The 19,198-nt window shown below is 43.8% G+C and overlaps 2 non-coding genes across 2 annotated transcripts; one reads left to right on the forward strand and one right to left on the reverse strand.

The window, feature by feature from the left end:
- The first annotated feature begins 12,703 nt into the window (after positions 1-12,703).
- On the forward strand, positions 12,704-12,776 carry trnak-cuu (transfer RNA lysine (anticodon CUU)). Its single transcript has one exon. It is a non-coding gene; the product is annotated as a tRNA-Lys (tRNA).
- A 3,154-nt stretch (positions 12,777-15,930) lies between these two features.
- Positions 15,931-16,003, reverse strand: trnaa-cgc (transfer RNA alanine (anticodon CGC)). The gene has a single exon. It is a non-coding gene; the product is annotated as a tRNA-Ala (tRNA).
- Positions 16,004-19,198: the final 3,195 nt, after the last annotated feature.

Genomic DNA, 19,198 nt, shown 5'->3' on the forward strand with positions numbered 1-19,198 from the left:
GTGTATTCAAGTTCATATGTACAGAAGCATCATACCTGGTTCCTGGTGGTCGAATGACACTCACCCGCTTTCGATTCTCAATCAAGGAAGTTATGTTGACAAAAGATTTGGGAACAGTAAATTGCAGAAAGATAATTCAAGTCTGTGAGACGAGTAATAATTCCTTTAATCTTGGTTAATAAATCCATTACTTTCTGTTACAGATTTCAGTTACAGACGCTCTTTGCGTGACATTTGTTCCGGGTTTAATTTTACAAACTGGGTGAGATCGCTGATCGCGGGGAGACAGTGGGAGCTTCAGCTGGCTCCACTGTCAGGATGTGGAAGGATTCACGTTAGGGGTGTGTGGGGGAATCAGTGACATTTTTTATAAAGGGCAGCGGGGGAGAAGGACTGAGAGCATTCAGTGTGGGACAGAAGCTGTTTAAATTGAGGCAACACATTGCCGATCAGCACAGAGGGAGTTAACTGACTCAGTAGCCCTCTGCTGCTGCTGCAGAGCCGGCGATTTCCACATTGTAGCGGTTATCAGGCTCAAGCCCGGCTGGAAACATATATTTTTTAAACTTGCTGTGACGAGCAACCAGAGGCGAATTTATTCTCCTGTCCAAAGAGCCACAGCGGCTTTTACCTTGTTCTTTAATTGCTCTTTATTTCACTTCACTGAGTTAGATATATTTCTTAAGGCTAAATGGATCAAGGGGTATGGGGAGAATGCAGGGAAAGGGTACTGAATTTGGATGATCAGCCATTTTAATATTGATTTTAAACCTTACGATGGTAATAGAAAGTCCACACGCCAAAAGAACCACGCAGAGCTAGAGACAGTACTAGGCATGCTTAACTACTTAGCCAAGTTTGCCCCGAGTCTCTCCAAAATCAACGCACCCATGCGTCAGTTGCTCAAACAATCCAATGAGTTCCTGTGGGACAAACAACATGACACAGCATTTCCGAAAATGAAAGACCTAATCACCAGAGAACCAGGACCAGTTCTTGCCTACTTTGACCCCAACAAAGAGCTCAGACTACAAGTGGACGCGTCAAAGCATGGACTAGGCACTGTATTACTGCAAGAAGGAAAGCCCATTGGCTACGCTTCCAGATCTCTCACAGACAGTGATATCAACTATGCTCAAATCGAGAAAGAGTTATATGCAATTCTGTTTGGATGTAAGCGTTTCCACCAGTAGGTCTATGGCCGACAAGTCATTGTGGAATCCGACCACAAGCCCCTCGAGTCAATGATGAGGAAACCACTAGCCACAGCCCCACCAAGGCTACAGAGAATGATCCTTCAGCTACTGAAGTATGACTTCACAATCATTCACCGTCCAGGCAAAGACATTCCTGTCGCAGACACGCTCTCCAGAAAGTCTCTTAGCTACCAGGACAGCAGCTTCAGTGAGTGCATGGATGTGCAGGTGCACATGGTGTGCAACAGCTAACCTGTGAGTGACTCAAAACTGAAGGAGATCCGAGCAGAAACAGAGAAAGATGCACAACTCACACTGCTGAGCAAAGTCATACATGAAGGATGGCCTGAGTAAAGGAGGAAACGCCATCAGGGCATATCTGAATTCTGGAACCACAGAGACAAACTGTCACAAATCAACAGAATTGTCTTCAAAGGGGAGAAAATCATCATTTCTACCAGTCTCAGAGAAGAGATGTTGACAGAAATTCATGCTGGTCATATGGGCATGGAAAAATGCAAACAAAGAGCACTTGACATTATGTTTTGGCCCGGAATGTGCAAACATATTGAGGACATTGTCGGAAAATGTTCCATTTGTCTCGAACGCCGCCCATCAAATGTCAAAGAGCCCATGATACCTCACCGTATCCCAGACAGGCCCTTGCAGGTCGCGGCAATTGATCTGTTCACATGGAACAACGAGGACTACATAGTGACTGTTGATTACAACAGCAGATTTTTTGAACTGGACAAGCTTCACAGCACCACATCTGCAGCTGTGATCCACAAGCTAAAGGCAGCCTTTGCCAGGCATGGCATGGTAGAGACTTTAGTCTCAGACAATGGCCCCCAATATAAATCAAAAGAGTTCGAGTCGTTTGCCAAGGCATGGGACTTCACACATGTCACATCAAGGCCACATTACCCTCAAAGTAATGGCCTTGCTGAAAAAACTGTCCAGATTGCAAAAACACTCATGGACAAAGCCAAAGCGCGCAAAAGAGACCCCTACGTCAGTCTCCTTGTGTACCGCAACACTCCGGTTGACAACTTCAAGTCATCAGCACATCAGTTGATGAGCCGCAGACCTCACTCAATCCTTCCACGCACCAACCAGCAGCTGCAGCCAGAGGTCGCAAGCTGCAAGCAAGTGTATGCAAAACGTGTACAGAGACAGCAACACCAAAAGAAATATTATGACAGGTCAGCTAGACTACTGCCGCCACTGCAAAATGGAGAATCCATCAGAATCCAGGAGCATGACTACTGGAAGCCAGCAGTCATCATCCAGCCAGCTGACACTGAGGGATCGTATCACGTCTGCACCCCAGAAGGACAGGTGTACCACCGCAATCGCAGGCACCTCCTGAACACCAAGGAACAACACCGTCATTCCGACGAGAGGATCAGTTCAACAGAATGTGATGAACAGAGAAATACACAAAACATACCATACTTACCTGAACCTAAACCTGAACCTGTATTGTTGGCCGATTCAGAGGCATGCTCAGTTCCATACCACACAAGGTTGGGACGAAAGGTCAAGCCTAGAGTTATCCTTGACTTGTGAACTGTCAAAGGGTGTAGGCGGATCGCTGCCTTAAAAAAACTGTACATCGTTATTGAAACGTTGAGATGTTTTCACTGCTAGTTAAATGCTGAGTTTACTTATATGTTGATGCTACTGAGAACATTATGTAGAAGAAAAGTTTAAAAGTAAAGCATAACATTTTTCTTTTAAAAGAAAGGGGATGTAACATTTGCATATTGAATATTCATTGGCCCGCAGGCATCTGTAAGGAATACCTAGTATATTCACATGTGATCACATGCTGAGTTGTCATTGGCCTGCAGGCATCTGTAAGGACTGCTATTGTTTTGAAGACCCAGGCTAGGGGTCCTAACTCCATTTTGTCCCCACTGTACTGCTGTGAGTAAGATCAGGCCTAATGCTTCATAAAAGAGTTTGAACTGCAATACTCCATTGTCCTGCAAGTTATTATTTTGAACAAAGTGTGCAAAACAAGATAGGTATGATTCTCGCTGGTTGAAACTTGCGAGATATTGGCCTAGATATTCGGGTCGGGGGCTTCCCGTGGGTGTAAGCCCCCGACCTGCACTTAGCTAGCGCACCGGCAGTTGAGCTGTAGGGCCCCGTGGAATTCCGATCCGGGGCCTGGTCCAGCTGCCGGCGTGCAGTGCTTCGTATCGCAGGGGCGCAGTTAGGGCGATGCGTCCCCTGGGATCACGTGAGCCATGGGCAGCCAATCGGAGGAGGGAAAGCCCATTCATAAATCTGACAGGAAGACCTGTCAAGACTTATAAATACTACGGCCCCAAAATAGCATTAAACCTTCAAATATTTTTTTTTAAAAATCTCACTTTTTAAAATAAACTATAAATTACATTAAATAACTATTTTAAACAATAATTTAAATTTTTGAATAAAATTATTTCATATTCTAACGGGGCTAAAAATAAACTTACCTTGCTTTAAAGTATTTAAAAATTATAAACCTGTGGAAAAAATGTTTTAATTTTAATTAATTGACCACTTACCTTATAAAAAGCAGGCCTTACACCTGCTTTTGACATTTCTAAATCCTGCAGGCTTACGATCCCGGGAAAACCTGCAAAAAAAACCTAAGTTCAAAGCGCACGTGCAGCCTCTCCCGCGCACGCGTTCGTCTTCTTAACCTCTTCGTTCAGGGGAACGGAAGTGCCGGAGACACGAATTTCTGGGCCAATATTCTGGGTTCAAATCCCCGACATGCCCTTCTTTTGTCCGCGGATTTTGCACTTGCAGTTGAAACTGTTGAAAAGAATGACTTGCATTGATACAGCGCTTTTCATGAACTCAGGACATCCCAAAGCGCTTTATAAACATTGAAGTACCTTTGAAGTGCTGCAATGTGGGGAAAGGTGAGCCGAAATGCCCCCCACATGAATCTGAACACTTTGGGAAGGAGTTCGGTGCAAAGACTCAGGCTCCTCAATGTCTTGGACTTTCTTAGAATGAGTTCTGCTTGTAACTGCACTCGAGCTTGAAACAGGTCCTGGGCATCCATCTCACGGGAGCAGAGTGTGGTCGCTGTGCAGCGGTTAGCGAGTCGGTGACCAGCTTGGGGTGAGACACGTCGCTTTCAATCTATGACATTTCACCAAGGGCCAGAGAATTGAAACGCTGAATGGAACTGTCCCTGTGAGCGATGGATTGAAGGGGACGGCGCTCCAAGCACAGCTGGAGAACGCGCAGTGCAGTAAAAGTGTTCGCAACATTAAATGTCAGAGTTATTAATCATGCAATAATTAGACATATAATTAACAACAGCATTTAGACAAATCCTCGCGAATTTTAACCGGAGAACTCAAATACGTTATGGTTCCGATTTCGATATACAAGTTAATCCAACATTGATCGGATTCTAAAATATCTGTTCCAAACGCCACTTTTACCTCCTTTCCTCACCTCTTCTACCTGAGCATTTGCACATTTAATTGTGTTACCTATCACAACTGCCCAACATCTGATGGAAGGTCATCGACCGGAAATGTTAACTCTGTTTCTCTCTCTACAGACGCTGCCTGACCTGCTGAGTTCTTCCATCATTTTCTCTTTATATTACCGGAACTTGTAACCAGAGTATCAATTCCCTTTTCTCCAAACCACACTCCTTCCTTCCATGTCGCCTTGTCCAATCAACAGAGGGGAACGGACCCGGGAACTCCACTCAATATAAAGGATGAGCTCACAAACATCAGGCACAGTGCAGTCTGGTCAAAGTCAAGCCCCTCCTTTCTTATTCAGAGACATGAACGAGAGTCAGACGCCACAAACTTTAATTAAAGACACAAATACGAGTAACACTTACTTCCAAATCGTTTCACTGATAAATTATTTCACTTGATGTAAACGCTGACTGCTTTGAATCTGAAAATGAACACCGTGGGATAGTTTGTTCACTACTGATTATATTAGCTGCGAGTAACAATGCAAAGGTTTCTGTAGTGTAGTGGCTATCACATTTGCTTTACATGCAAAAAGTCCTGCCTTCCAGCCAAGGCGGGCGGGAACATTACAATAGCCAGTATTTTATTCTGTGCAGTGACCAGTCCTGTTAATTTTTATCGAATGTTGCCCCATTTTTCTGCTTTCATAAGCAATGCATATTTTAAACGAGGTTCCCAAGATACAATGTGTAAAATTAGATGTGGTTAACAGTTCATTACTTACAAAGGGCAAAATGCTTTATTGAAATGTTTTTCGCCTTTCTTTCATTCTGTAAATTATGGTAATCGGTTATTTAATGGTGATTGCAAAAGATTCAACTGCAAGTTGAATAGTGGCCGGCGACACGAGCGCTCATTTGGGATTTGAACCGAGGACTTCTCAGAAACTTAAACAACCAGCGAAGCGAAAATCGGACCCCGAAAACGCCGGTTCAAACCTAGCCAGATGAGAAGCTGACCATTGTAAAACCATTTTCTTTGTGTGGCTATTCTTGATGAGCAGAGCACTGGAGACCGAGACAGTGTCTTTGCCTTTTCGAGCTGTCTTCTGAAGTGCCACCCGGGCCCACTCCTACAGTTAATGAGCTGTTAGGATGCGAATGTATCCGGGCTGCAGGAGGCCACCCCAGGCGCAGCAGAGGAGTCTCTGCATTAGTTCTCCGTGGAAACAGTATTTTCCCCTTCTCTCTATCCCTGTGCAGTTTCCTGAATCATAACAGGGAGGGGACATTTTTAGAGGCGCGCTTTTTTATTACTTATTGAATGGACAGCCAGCCGGACTGATTGAAACTGCAATTTCAATCCTGTCGCCGACCTTGTGTTTTCCTATTAATCTGTGTTGTTCTGCTTTCCATATTCTCAATGAGAAAGTCCCCAGCCTCAATTTTTAAGTAAAATAAGGCCCAGCTCGTCAAATAGCGACACGCGAGTGGGAGATTCCCTAAATCAGCGCCAACTTTTCCCAAATCCTTCTTGCAGTATCGCCAGCCAAACTGTGTCCTTTATGGGAAATATCATTGAGAATTACTTCACTCAGTGTAACGCTGCCATTTGAATGGCATAATTCGCCTGACAATGCGTGTTTTATTTATACTGAACCAAACATGAATTTATTCCCGTTTTCATATTTACTAAACTTGAATGGAGAAAATACCTTAAATTGCCTCTACCCACTTTCGAACCGTTGAGTTTTCGTAAAGCGATCACCAGTACACACCGGAAACCCTCCACCACTTGGGTGCATTGCATTGTAGTGCCTCAATAGGAACAGGAGGAGGCCATTCAGCCCCTCGATCCTGTTGCGCCATTCAATTAGATCAGGGTTGATCTGTATCTTCATTTCATCTGCCCGCTTTGTTTCCGTAACCCATAATAACCTTACCCAACAAAAATCTATCGCCAGTAGCGGCAATCTTCAGCCTGAATCCAGCTGCACTCCCGGATCCAGACAGAAAAGGCTTCTTACTGACGGCCACCCTGCAGATCAATGAATTACATTTCTGAACTTCAGGAATTCGGACATTCCAGGGTTTAAAAGGGAACAAAAGATGAACTGGGCCTCATTGTGTATCAGTTTTCTCTTACTCAGAGGTATCTGATTAGTGAAGTTAAATAAAGAACAAGGGAGAAGCCGCGGTAGCCCTATTGACAGGAGAATAAACTAGCCATACATCTCTCACGTATCCCAATTCTAACGGAAGTGTAATCGAATTGAAACGTTCACTCTATTTCTTTATCCAAATATACTGCCTGACCTCTTAAGAATTTCCACCATTTTCCATTTCTATTTGAGATTCCCAGCATTTGCAATAATTTTCTATTGTCACTTAAAATAAACCCGCTGGTTGTTTGTGTGGTTGTTCTTGATGAGCAGAGCACTTAAGACCAAAACACTGACTTTGTCTTTTCGAACTGTCTGCTGAAGCGCTGCCCGGGCCCACTGCTACAGTTAATGAGCTGTGTTGAATATTGGATGGGATAAAAATTGATAAAGAGGAGGTACTAGAAAGCTGGCTGTACCAGGACCAGTTGAAATGCATCCTAGGATGCTGAGGGGAGTAAAGGTGGGAATTACGGAGGTGCTGACCATAATCTTCCAATACTCATTGGATATGGGGTGGTGCCAGACGTCTGGAGAATCGCAAATGTTACACCCTTGTTGAAAAAAGTGTATAAGGTTCAACCCAGCAACTACACGCCAGTCAGCTTAACGTCGGTAGTGAGGAAGCTTTTAGAAAGGGTAACCCTGCACAAAATGACCAGTCACTTGGACAAGTGTGGATTAATTAAGGAAAGTCTGCTCGGATTTGTTAAACGCAAATCGTCTTTTCCCAACTTGATTGCATTTTTTGATGAGGTGAAAGAGAGGGTTGATGAGGGAAATGCAGTTGATGTGGTGGACATGGACTTCCAAAAGGCATTTGATAAAGTGCCACGTAACAGGCTTGCCAGCAAAGCTGAAGCCCATGGAATAAAAGGGACAGTGGCAGCATGGATGTCAAACTGGCTAAGTGACAGGAAACAGAGAGTCGTGCTAAACTGTTGTTTCTCTGAATGGAGGAAGGTACACAGTGGTGTTCCCCAGGGGTCGGTACTAGGACCACGGCCCTTCTTGACATATATTAATCATTTGGAGTTAGGTGTCCAGGGCACAATTTCAAAATTTGCAGATGATACAAAACTTGGAAGTATAGTGAGCAGTGAGGAGTATAGTGATAGACTTCAAGAGGACATGGATCGGCTGGTGGAATGGGCGGACATGTGGCAGATGAAGTTAAAAACAGAAAAGTGCGAATTGATACATTTTGGTCGGAAGAATGAGGAGAGGCAATATAAACTAAAGGATACATTTCCAAAGTGGTTGCAGGAACAGAGATACCTGGGGGTGTATGTACACAAATCGTTCAATGTGGCAGGACAGGTTGAGAAATCAGTTTAAAAAGCTTGCAGAATCCGGGGCTTTATAAATAAAGGCGCAGAGTACAAAAGCAAGGAAGTTATGATGAACCTTTATAAAACACTGGTTCGGCTACAACTGCAGAAATTATGTGTTCCAGAAAATTTTATCCTGTGCAATAACTGGTCCCATTAAATTAAACAAAAGTTGCCCCAGATTCCTGGTGACATAAGCAACGAACATTTTAAACCAGACTCCTGAAATTCAATCAGCCTGGAAAATGCGATCGAAACTCGCCGCTGGCTAACGCCTCCAAATCAAAAAACCAATACGACTTATCTGGTGTCTCCAGAGCTTCGGACTCTTGCTGCCCTGGGCCTGCTGGCATACACCTCCATAAAGGCCCATGGATCCCAGGGGCGCACACGGTTCGCAAGCCTGGGTGTCCTTGTGCACCAGTCGCTGAAGGTATGCATGCAGGTGCAGCAGGCGGTTAAGAAGGCAAATGGTATGTTGGTTTTCGTAGCGAGAGGATTCGAGTACAGGAGCAAGGATGCCTTGCTGCAGTTGTACAGGGCCTTGGTGAGACCACATCTTGAGTATAGTGTGCAGTTTTGGTCGCCTTATCTGAGGAAGGATGTTCTTGCCATGGAAGGAGTTCAGCGAATATTGACCAGGCTGATACCTGGGATGGCAGGAATGACATATGAGGAGAGATTGGGAGGATTGGGCTCGTACTCGCTGGAGTTTAGAAGAATGAGGGGGGATCTCATTGAAAATTATAAAATTCTGACAGTACTGGAAAGACTAGATGCAGGAAGGATGTTCCTGATGGTCGGGGACTCCAGAACCAGGGGTCACAGTCTAAGGATAAGGGGTAGGCCATTTAGGACAGACATGAGAAGTAATTTCTTCACCCAGAGAGTGGTGAACCTGTGGAATACTCTACCACAGAAGGCAGTAGAAGCCAATTTATTAAATATATTCAAGAAGGTGTTGGATATATTTCTTAAGGCTAAAGGGAGCCAGGTGTATGGGGAGAAAGCAGTGACCAGGTACTGAAATTGGCTGATCAGCCATGATCGCATTGAATAGCGGAGCTGGCTCGAGGGTCCGAATGGCCTACTCCTGCTCCTATCTTCTATATTTCCATGTTTCATCCCTGGGATCGCATGGGCCAGACCAACCAATCAAATAGGGGGATTCCTATGAGGCGAATTGGGATTCCATTTATGTACGGAATCCCCATAAGCATATTAGAAATCTCCAAATAAAGAACATTTCACACCACGGAAATAAAAATAAATGGTCACTTGTTCAAACGTAATGAAATTAATTAAAGATTTAAAATATAATTTAATTTTTTGAAATATAAATTTGAACATTTTAAAGCAGGCCAGAATTTACCTAAAGTAATTTTAAATGTATGTATGTTTATATCATTAATATAAATATGTTTTAATCGACCGACAAAAATTGTGTTGCACAATGAAGGAATTGCTAACATGTTTGCTGGGTGACAGTCAAACTTTAATAACCTTTTTTATAGAATCAGAGATTTATGACAGACGCCGATTATTCAGTCTAGTGTTATCGTAGTGTAGTGGTTATCACGTTCGCCTAATGCGAAAAGTCCCCAGTTCGAAACCGGGTGGAAACATTATGTAAATCGTGTTCATTTAAATAGTAGAAAAAATGGAACAATTCGCATTTCTAATGCAATGTAACAAAATCCTGCTACATTTGTGTTTCTCTGTACAGTTCTGCACTCACTCAAAGCACTACATTGTCGCTCGCTCACTCCCGTTTCCAGCTCTGACCGTGCAGGCAGCCCCTCTCAAAGCTGCACATTCCGGCTGCTTTCAGTTGAATTGTGAAAGATTATTCAAGGATCCTGCAGCTTTACTTCAGTTCACAACAGCAGATCTAAGCCACGTTTCTGCAAACTACGAACCATGTTTTCCAGAATTCCAAGGTGTATAAGGAACTCAACCATTAAAATCCCTTTCATTAACCACAGGAGTTCAGGAAATTTTCTATGATTCTATAAAAAGTTATTAAAGTTTGACTGTCATCCGGTAAACATGTTAGCAATTCCTGCAGTGCGCAACAAAATGTTGTGGGTTGATTAATGATAATAGAAACAATTATGAAGTGTCTCACAGACTTCAATGAGGCCTTAATACCGTTGGTTAACTAAAATCTATCAATCGCAGGTTAAAATGAGCAATTCATGTTGCATCTTTGAAAGAGCTATCCAATCAGTCCCACTCCGCTGCTCTTCCCCCATAGACCTGCTGACACTCCTGCCAGTGGAAACAGTATCCCCCATAATTTTGATCACCTCTATTAAATCTACCCTGACCAGTGATTCATGGAGTTCAACGCCGAGAAGTGTCAGATCATCCACTTGGTGCCTAGCAAAGATGGGTCAGTGTGTGGTCTGAAAACATCATGTGAGAGAATAGGTTTTTATTCTGTGAAATAGCCGGTCCCGTTAAATTTAACAAATATTGCCCCAGATCTCTGCTCTCTCAAGCAATGAACATTTTAAACCATTCTCCTAAAATGCAATGTGTAAAATGAGATATGGGTTAACAGTTCAGGAGATGCAAAGAGCAAAATAAATGAATGAAGTTTCGACTGTTCCTCAGTAACCATATTATCATGTCTTTCATTCTGCAAAATAAAGTTACCGGTTAATTAATGGTGATTAAAGCAGTTCTTATTTATTCACATTAGATGCATGTAATTAATTTTATAAAATTACATCGCATTCATGAATAAAAAACGGTGATACCAAAATTTCTTCCCTAACTGGGAATCGAACCCATCTCGCAGCGCTGATAAGAATACGTTATTGAATAATTTTATGATGCCCTCGAAAAATGTCACAGTGCTAAATTAAAATTACTGCTATAATGTGTTTCGGTGTTGAAGAAGGGGATTGAAAATGACAATAATAAGCCCATACTGCGCCCGCAGTGAGACAGAGTTCGAAACTTAGAAAGTAGGTGGTGCTACGAAGTAAACGCTGAGCGAAAGCTGACACCGGTTAAAGAACAAGAAACCGCTCAATATAAAGGATGAGCTCACAAACACCAGGCGCAGTGCAGTCTGGTCAACGACAAGCCCCTCCTTTCTTATTCAGAGACATGAACGTGAGTCAGACGCCACAAACTTTAATTAAAAGCACAAATACGAGTAACACTTACTTCCAAATCTTCACTGTTAAAATGATATCACTTTTTTCCTATTCGGGCTGCGTAGAATCTGAAAATCAGCACCATGGAATTTGATGTTCACTGCTGATTATATTTTCCTGTTCAATATAACAAAAGTTGGCCCAGATTCCTGGTGTCATCAGCAATGAGCACTTTAACCCAGACTCCGAAAGCACAGTGTGTAAAATGAAATATGGGTAACAGTTAACATGCAAAGCAAAAATAAAGTGATTGAAGTATCGACTCTCGCTCAGTTATCATTTCTTTCATTGGGCAAAAGAATATTATCGGATAATTAATTATGCTTTTCCGTGAAAGCAATATAAAAGTTGAACAAAAATAATTCTCCCAACATGGGGCTCGAACCCACGACCCTACAATTAAAAGTCCCGACCGACTGAGCTTGCCGGGCCGGAGAAGCTGATACGTTTTTGTCTTTGATTGCAGCCAGGCGCCGAGTGGCTCGGCCCCAGGGTAAACCACGAACCAGGTTCTTCTTAATTCCAAGGTGTGTAAGGAAATCAAGCATCAAAAGCCCTTTCTTTAACCACAGGGATTCAGGCAATTTTCTGATCGGAAAGCGCTTTCTCACCTTGTCAATATCTCTCGTCTATTTGCCGGTGTTTCCCGATTCTGCCTGTCTCGCTGGCTCTGTTCATTCTGTGTGACCACCTGCAGGTTGATTTTGAACGAATACCTGTGCTTGTGTCTAGTCACATTAAATAAATGAGGAATTGTGGCGCTTCTCTCCCTGACACTGGGGAAAGAGTGACACAGTCTTTGGAGCAAGTGTCTGGTTATTGTGAAACGGCAAAGAAAACAATAATTCTAGAATTACCCGAAAGAACAGTGACTCCGACGTGATTGGAACACGCAGCTTTCTAGAGTCTGGAGTCAGACGCGCTACCGTTGCGCTACAATATAGCCTGCGCTGTTTTTATATACACACGTTCCACAAACACTGTTTCATTCCTCCTGCCTTCTCCTGATTCCTCAGTGTCATGCACAGAAGCGCCTGATGCCCTCATTTGTTTAACGTAACAAGCAGACACAAACACAGGTATTCCTTCAAAATCAACCCGCAGGTGTCCACAGACACAATAAACAGAGCCAGAGAGAACGACAGAATCAGGAATCTCTGGGAAATAGACAAGAGATATTGACAAGGAATAAAGCGCTTTGCGATCCGAAAATTGCCTGAACCCCTGTGGTTAATGAAAGGGATTTTGCTGCTTGAGTTCCTTATACGCCTTGGGCTTCTGGAGAACTTGTTTCGTAGTTTGCAGAAACGCAGCTCAGACATGCTGTTGTGACCGGGCCGGAGCCACCAGGTGCATGACTGCAATCAGCGACAATGAAGTACATTTTCAACAGGCCCGGCTAGTTCAGTTGGTAGAGCATGAGACTCTTAATTTCAGGGTCGTGGGGTCGAGTCCCACGTTGGGCGGTATTTATTTCATTAACTTTTATGATGCTTTCAAAGCGTCATTAATTGAGCGATAACCTTGTTTTGCACAATGAAAGAAATGCGAACTGAGGAAATACTGCAGATGCTGGAAATCTGAATTGAGCATAAAATGCTGGAGATACTCAGCAGGTCAGGCAGCTTCTGCGAAGAGAGAAACAGAGGTAACGTTTCAGGTCGATAACCTTTCGTCAGAACGAGAAAAAAGAGGTAATGGAACAGGTTTTTAAGCAAGTGTAGGGGATTCTATGAGATCATGGCTGATCTTTTGCCTCAATTCCATTCACCGGCCCTATCGCCATATCCCTTGATGCCCTTACCAGTCAGAAATCTACCGACTTCTGTTTTGAACATAACCAATGACTGAGCCTCCACAGACCTCTGGGGTAGGGAATTCCAAAAATTCACCACCCTCTGTGTGAAGAAATGTCATCTCCTCTCAGTCCTGAATGGCCTAACCTTTATCCTGAGGCTGTGGCCCCTGGTTCTAGACACCCTAGCCAAGGGAAACATTCTCCCAGCATCCAACCGATCAAACCCTGTAATAATTTTGCATGCTTAATGAGATCCCCTCTCATTCTTCCGAATTCAAGAGATTGCAGGCCTAGTTTACACAAACTCTTTTCATACGAGGTCAGTGACAGTCTTGCAAATGGTGACTTGATATTCGGTAGTTGGGTCATGGTCCAGGCGGAGGTAGGAGGAGGTGTTGGAGAGTTGGCGTACAGCTTCTGCTAGGTAGAGGTCGGTTCACCAAACAGCAACAGCACCACCCTTGTCAGCAGGTTTTGTGCTTTGCATGTTAACTGTTAACTGTTAACCATATCTCATTTTACACAATATATGGGCTACTCCAGCTCCTAATTCTTTTGTTCTTAGTTGTTATTTCCTCACACAGGAGAGCAATCTCGCCCCTGGAAAAGCAGAAGGAGCAAGTTCCAACAAAATGATTCCGCAAACGTGATAACTGCTACACTGTGGAACCGTCTCCACTTTCAGTATCAGGTCAGATGGAAATGTTAAAAAATTTTGAGGATATAACTAGTGGAATAGATAAGGGAGAACCAGTGGATGTGGTGTATTTGGACTTTCAGAAGGCTTTCGATAAGGTCCCAAATAAGAGATTGGCGTGCAAAGTTAAAGCACATGGGATCGGGGGTAAGGTACTGACTTGGATAGAGAACTGGTTGGCAGACAGGAAGCAAAGAGTATGTCTAAACGGGTCTTTTTCCAAGTGGCAGGCAGTTACTAGTGGGGTAGGGCAGGGATAAGTGCTAGGACTCCAGCTACTCACAAAATATATTAATGATCTAGAAGGTTGAACTAGATGTAATAACTCCAAGTTTGCAGACGACACAAAGCTGGGTGGGCATGTGTGCTGTGATGAGGATACAGAGTAACTCCAGTATGATATGGACAGGTTAGGTGATTTAGCAGAAGCATGGCAGATGCAGTATAATGTGGATAAATGTGAGGTTATCAACTTTGGTAGCAAAAACAGGAAGACAGCTTATTATCAGAATGTCAATAGATTGGGAAAAGGGGAACTGCAATGAGACCTGGGTGTCCGTGTGCACCAATCGCTGAAGGTAAGCATGCAGGTGCGGCAGGTGGTTAAGAAGGCAAATGTTGGCCTTTATAGTGAGAGGTTTCGAGAACAGGAGCAAGGATGTCTTGCTGCAGTTGTACAAGGCCTTGGTGAGACCATACCTTGAGTATTGTGTGCAGCTTTGGTCACCTTATGGATGTTCTTGCCATGGAGGGAGTGCACCGAAGATTCACCAGTTTGATACATGGGATGGCAGGAATGACATATGAAGACAGATTGAGATGATTAGTCTTATATTCGCTAGAGTTTAGAAGAACGAGAGGGGATGTCATTGAAACTTACAAAATTCTAACAGGACTAGACACACTAGATGCAGGAAGAATGATCCCGATGGTGCGGGAATCCAGAACCAGCGGTCACAGTCTAAGGATAAGGGGTAAGCCACTTAGGGCTGAGATGAGGAGGAATTTCTTCACCCAGAGAGTGGTGAACCTGTTGAATTCTGTACCACAGAAGGCAGTTGAGGCCAATTCATTAAATATATTCAAGAAGGTGTTAGATATATTTCTTAAGGCTAAAGAGATAAAGGGATATGGGGAGAAAGCAGGGACAGGGTACTGAATGTGGATGATCAACCATGATCTCATTAAATGGCGGAGCAGGCTCGAGGGGCCGAATGGCCTACTGCTGCTCCTATCTTCTATGTTTCTATGTGAATGGAGCAGGTGAACTGCTGAATCCCACTTTTAAGGGATGTCCCAAAGTGCTTGAGAGTGCTGTGAAAATAAATGAGTTCCGCTTGGTAATTAAAACTAAAGCCTGTCAGAAGTGAGATTCGAACCCTTACTTCCAGAAAAGACTGCGATCTGAACGCAGCGGCTTAGACCGCTCAGCCATCCTGACTTGCTTCATTAATTTCTGCCTCTCATCACTTCCGGATGATGAACGTTTCCGTCCGGGTGCTTGTTCAATGCTGTTGAAGGTTCAGTGACCGGGATATCATCTCCCCCGGGGTTTTCCTGAGCTTGTGCTCGGTGTATGGGGAGGTTTGTCCCGAGTCCCTGGTATCTTGCAGCTCCAGGGATGGGCAGTAACAATCTGCGCTCTGGAGCTGGGGAAAAGCGAATAATTAATGGGTTTGTTTTCGGGCCTGAAATGCGGCTTAGATCTATTGGTATTAACTGAGGCCGGGGCTGCGAGATATTTCAGTTTGCTCACGTTTAATCAGAGGAATATCCGCAGTCAGGAGCTGAAAAGGACCAAGAGCTGAAAAAACACCAGAAAAAAGATAAGAAATATCAGAATTGTGATCAACACTTTAATGTGTGTTCTGGTAGTTTAGTGGTTTAATTGTTTTAATCAACATTCATTAACCGAAAGCGTTGTTTTGCAGAATGAAAGAAATGCTCACAGTAAGGGACAGTCGAAAGTTGAGTAATTTAACTTTAATAATGTGTGAAAGTTTATTCATTGACGAAGATTTATACCCTATCAGAATTTACGCACTGTTTATTTTAGGAGTCTGCTTTAAATTGTTCGTTGCTTCTGACACAAGAAACCTGTTAAATTTATTTAACAGAAAAATAATGTTTCCGCCCGGGCTCAAACCAGGGACCTTTTGCGTGCGAGGCGAACGTGGGAACCGCTGCACTACGGAAACCTCTGCTTAATTAAGCATCGAGAAAGCACTCTTCAGACAGAAGGGACACTACAGAATCGCTCTTTCTGCAATGATTTCCTTTCACTGGCATTTCTCTGACCGAACTGCACAAGTCAAAAATGTTCCTTTCAAACTCATTAAACTGCCGAATTTCCTTCCCTCTGGTTTAACCCAGGGGTTTAAATTGTTCTGCAAACCACGAACCAGGTTCACCAGAATTCCAAGGTGCGTAAGGAAATCAAGCATCAAAAGCCCTTTCATTAACCACAGAGATTCAAGCAATTTTCTGATCGCAAAGCGCTTTCTCACCTTGTCAATATCTCTCTTCCATTTGCCGGTGTTTCCCGATTCTGCCTGTCTCTCTGGCTGTGTTTATTCTGTGTGACCACCTGCAGGTTGATTTTGAGCGAATACCTGTGCTTGTGTCTTGACACATTAAATAAATGAGGAATTGTGGCGCTTCTCTCCCTAACCCGGGGGAAAGAGTGACACAGTCTTTGGAGCAAGTGTCTGGTTACTGTGAAACGGCAAAGAAAACAATAATTCTGGAATTATTCAGAAGAACAGTGACCCCGAAGTGATTTGAACACGCAGCCTTCTAATCTGGAGTCAGACACGCTACCGTTACGCAAAGAAGTCCTACAATAGCAGTTGCGCTGTTTTTATATATACACGTTCCACAAACACTGTTCATTCCTCCTGCCTTCTCCTGATTCCTCAGTGTCATGCACAGAAGCGCCTGATGCCCTCATTTGTTTAACGTAACAAGCAGACACAAACACAGGTATTCCTTTAAAATCAACCCGCAGGTGGCCACAGACACAATAAACAGATCCAGAGAGAAAGACAGAATCGGGAATCTCCGGGAAATAGACAAGAGATATTGACAAGGACTAAAGCGCTTTGCGATCAGAAAATTGCCTGAACCCCTGTGGTTAATGAAAGGGATTTTGCTGCTTGAGTTCCTTATACGTCTTGGGCTTCTGGAGAACTTGTTTCGTAGTTTGCAGAAACGCAGCTCAGACATGCTGTTGTGACCGAGCCGGAGCCACCAGGTACCTGACTGCAATCAGCGACAATGAAATATATTTTCAACAGGCCCGGCTAGCTCAGTCGGTAGAGCATGGAACTCTTAATTTCAGGGTCGTGACTTTGAGCCCCACGTTGGGCGGTATTTATTTGGTTAAACTTTTATGTTGCTTGCAAAGCATCATTAATTGAGCGATAACCTTGTTTTGCACAATGAAAGAAATGCGAAGTGAGAAAATACTGCAGATGCTGGAAATCTGAATTGAAACAGAAAATGCTGGAGATACTTAGCAGGTCAGGCTGCTTCTGCGAAGAGAGAAACAGAGTCAACGTTTCAGGTCGATAACCTTTCGTCAGAATTGGAAAAAAGAGGTAATGGAACAGATTTTTAAGCAAGTGTAGGGGATTCTATGAGATCATGGCTTACCTCCTGCCTCAATTCCATTCACCGGCCCTATCGCCATATCCCTTGATGCCCTTACCAGTCAGAAATCTACCGACTTCTGTTTTGAACATACCCAATGACTGAGCCTCCACAGCCCTCTGGGGTAGAGAATTCCAAAGATTCAACTCCCTCTGTGTGAAGAAATTTCTTCTCCTCTCAGTCCTGAATGGCCTAACCTTTATCCTGAGGCTGTGGCCCTTGGTTCTAGACTCCAAAGATCTGCGGGTTAGGTTGATTTGGCTATGATAAATTGACCCTTAGTGTTAGGGGATTAAATACGTGGGGTTACAGGGATAGGGTGGGATCTGTGTGGGGTTACAGGGATAGGGTGGGATCTGTGTCGGTGCAGGCTCGATGGGCCGAAATGGCCTCTATCTGCACTGTGGGGGTTCTGTGATTCTGTGATTCCCCAGCCAAGGGAAACATTCTCCCAGCATCCAACCGATCAAACCCTGTAATAATTTTGCATGGTTAATGAGATCCCCTCTCATCCTTCCGAATTCAAGAGATTGCAGGCCTAGTTTACTCAATCTCTTCTCATACGAGGTCAGTGACAGTCTTTCAAATGGTGACTTGACATTCGGTAGTGGGGTCATGGTCCAGGCGGAGGTAGGAGGAGGTGTTGGAGAATTGGCGTACAGCTTCCGCTAGCTCGAGGTCGGTTCGCCAAACAGCAACAGCACCACCCTTGTCAGCAGGTTTTATGCTTTGTGTAGTTTGCAGAAACGCGGCTCAGACATGCTGTTGTGACCGGGCTGGAGCCACTCCTGCTCCTATCTGTTATGTTTCTATGTGAATGGAGCAGGTGAACTGCTGAATCCCACTTTTAAGGGAAGACCCAAAGTGCTTGACAGTGGTGTGAAAATAAATGAGTTCCGCTTGGTAGTTAAAAGCGAAGACTGTCGGAAGTGGGATTCGAACAGACACCTCCAGAAGGAGGCTGTGACATGAACGCAGCGCCTTAGAACGCTCGGCCATCCTGGCTTGTTCCGGTAATTTCTGCATCTCATCACTTCCGCATGAAGAACGTTTCCGTCCGGGTGCTTGTTCAATGCTGTTGAAGGCTCAGTGACCGGGATATCATCTCCCCTGGGGTTTTCCTGCGCTTGTGCTCGGTGTATGGGGAGGTTTGTCCCGTGTCCCTGGTATCTTGCAGCTCCAGGGATGGGCAGTAACAGTCTGAACTCTGGAGCTGGGGAGAAGCGAATAATTAATGGGTTTGTTTTCGGGCCTGAAATGCGGCTTAGATCTGTTGGTATTAACCGAGGCCGGGGCTGCGAGATATTTCAGTTTGTTCACGTGTAATCAGAGGAATATCCGCAGTCAGGAGCTGAAAAGGACCAAGAGCTGAAAAAGCACCAGAAAAAAGATAAGAAATATCAGCAATTGTCATCAACTCTTTAATGTGTGTTCTGGTAGTTTAGTGGTTTAATTGTTTTAATCAACATTCATTAACCGAAAGCATTGTTTTGCAGAATGAAAGAAATGCTCACAGTAAGGGACAGTCGAAAGTTGAGTAATTTAACTTTAATAATGTGTGAAAGTTTATTCATTGACGAAGATTTATACCCTATCAGAATTTACACACTGTGTATTTTAGGAGTCTGCTTTAAATTATTCGTTGCTTCTGACACAAGAAACCTGTTAAATTTATTTCACAGAAAAATAATGTTCCCGTGCAGTCTCGAATTGGGGACATTTCGCGTGTGAGGCGAACGTGA

The sequence above is a fragment of the Somniosus microcephalus genome, unplaced genomic scaffold (genome assembly GCF_052327205.1).
Source record: "Somniosus microcephalus isolate GS21.2 unplaced genomic scaffold, FLI_Smic_1.0 unresolved_chr4, whole genome shotgun sequence".
Taxonomy (NCBI): domain Eukaryota; kingdom Metazoa; phylum Chordata; class Chondrichthyes; order Squaliformes; family Somniosidae; genus Somniosus; species Somniosus microcephalus.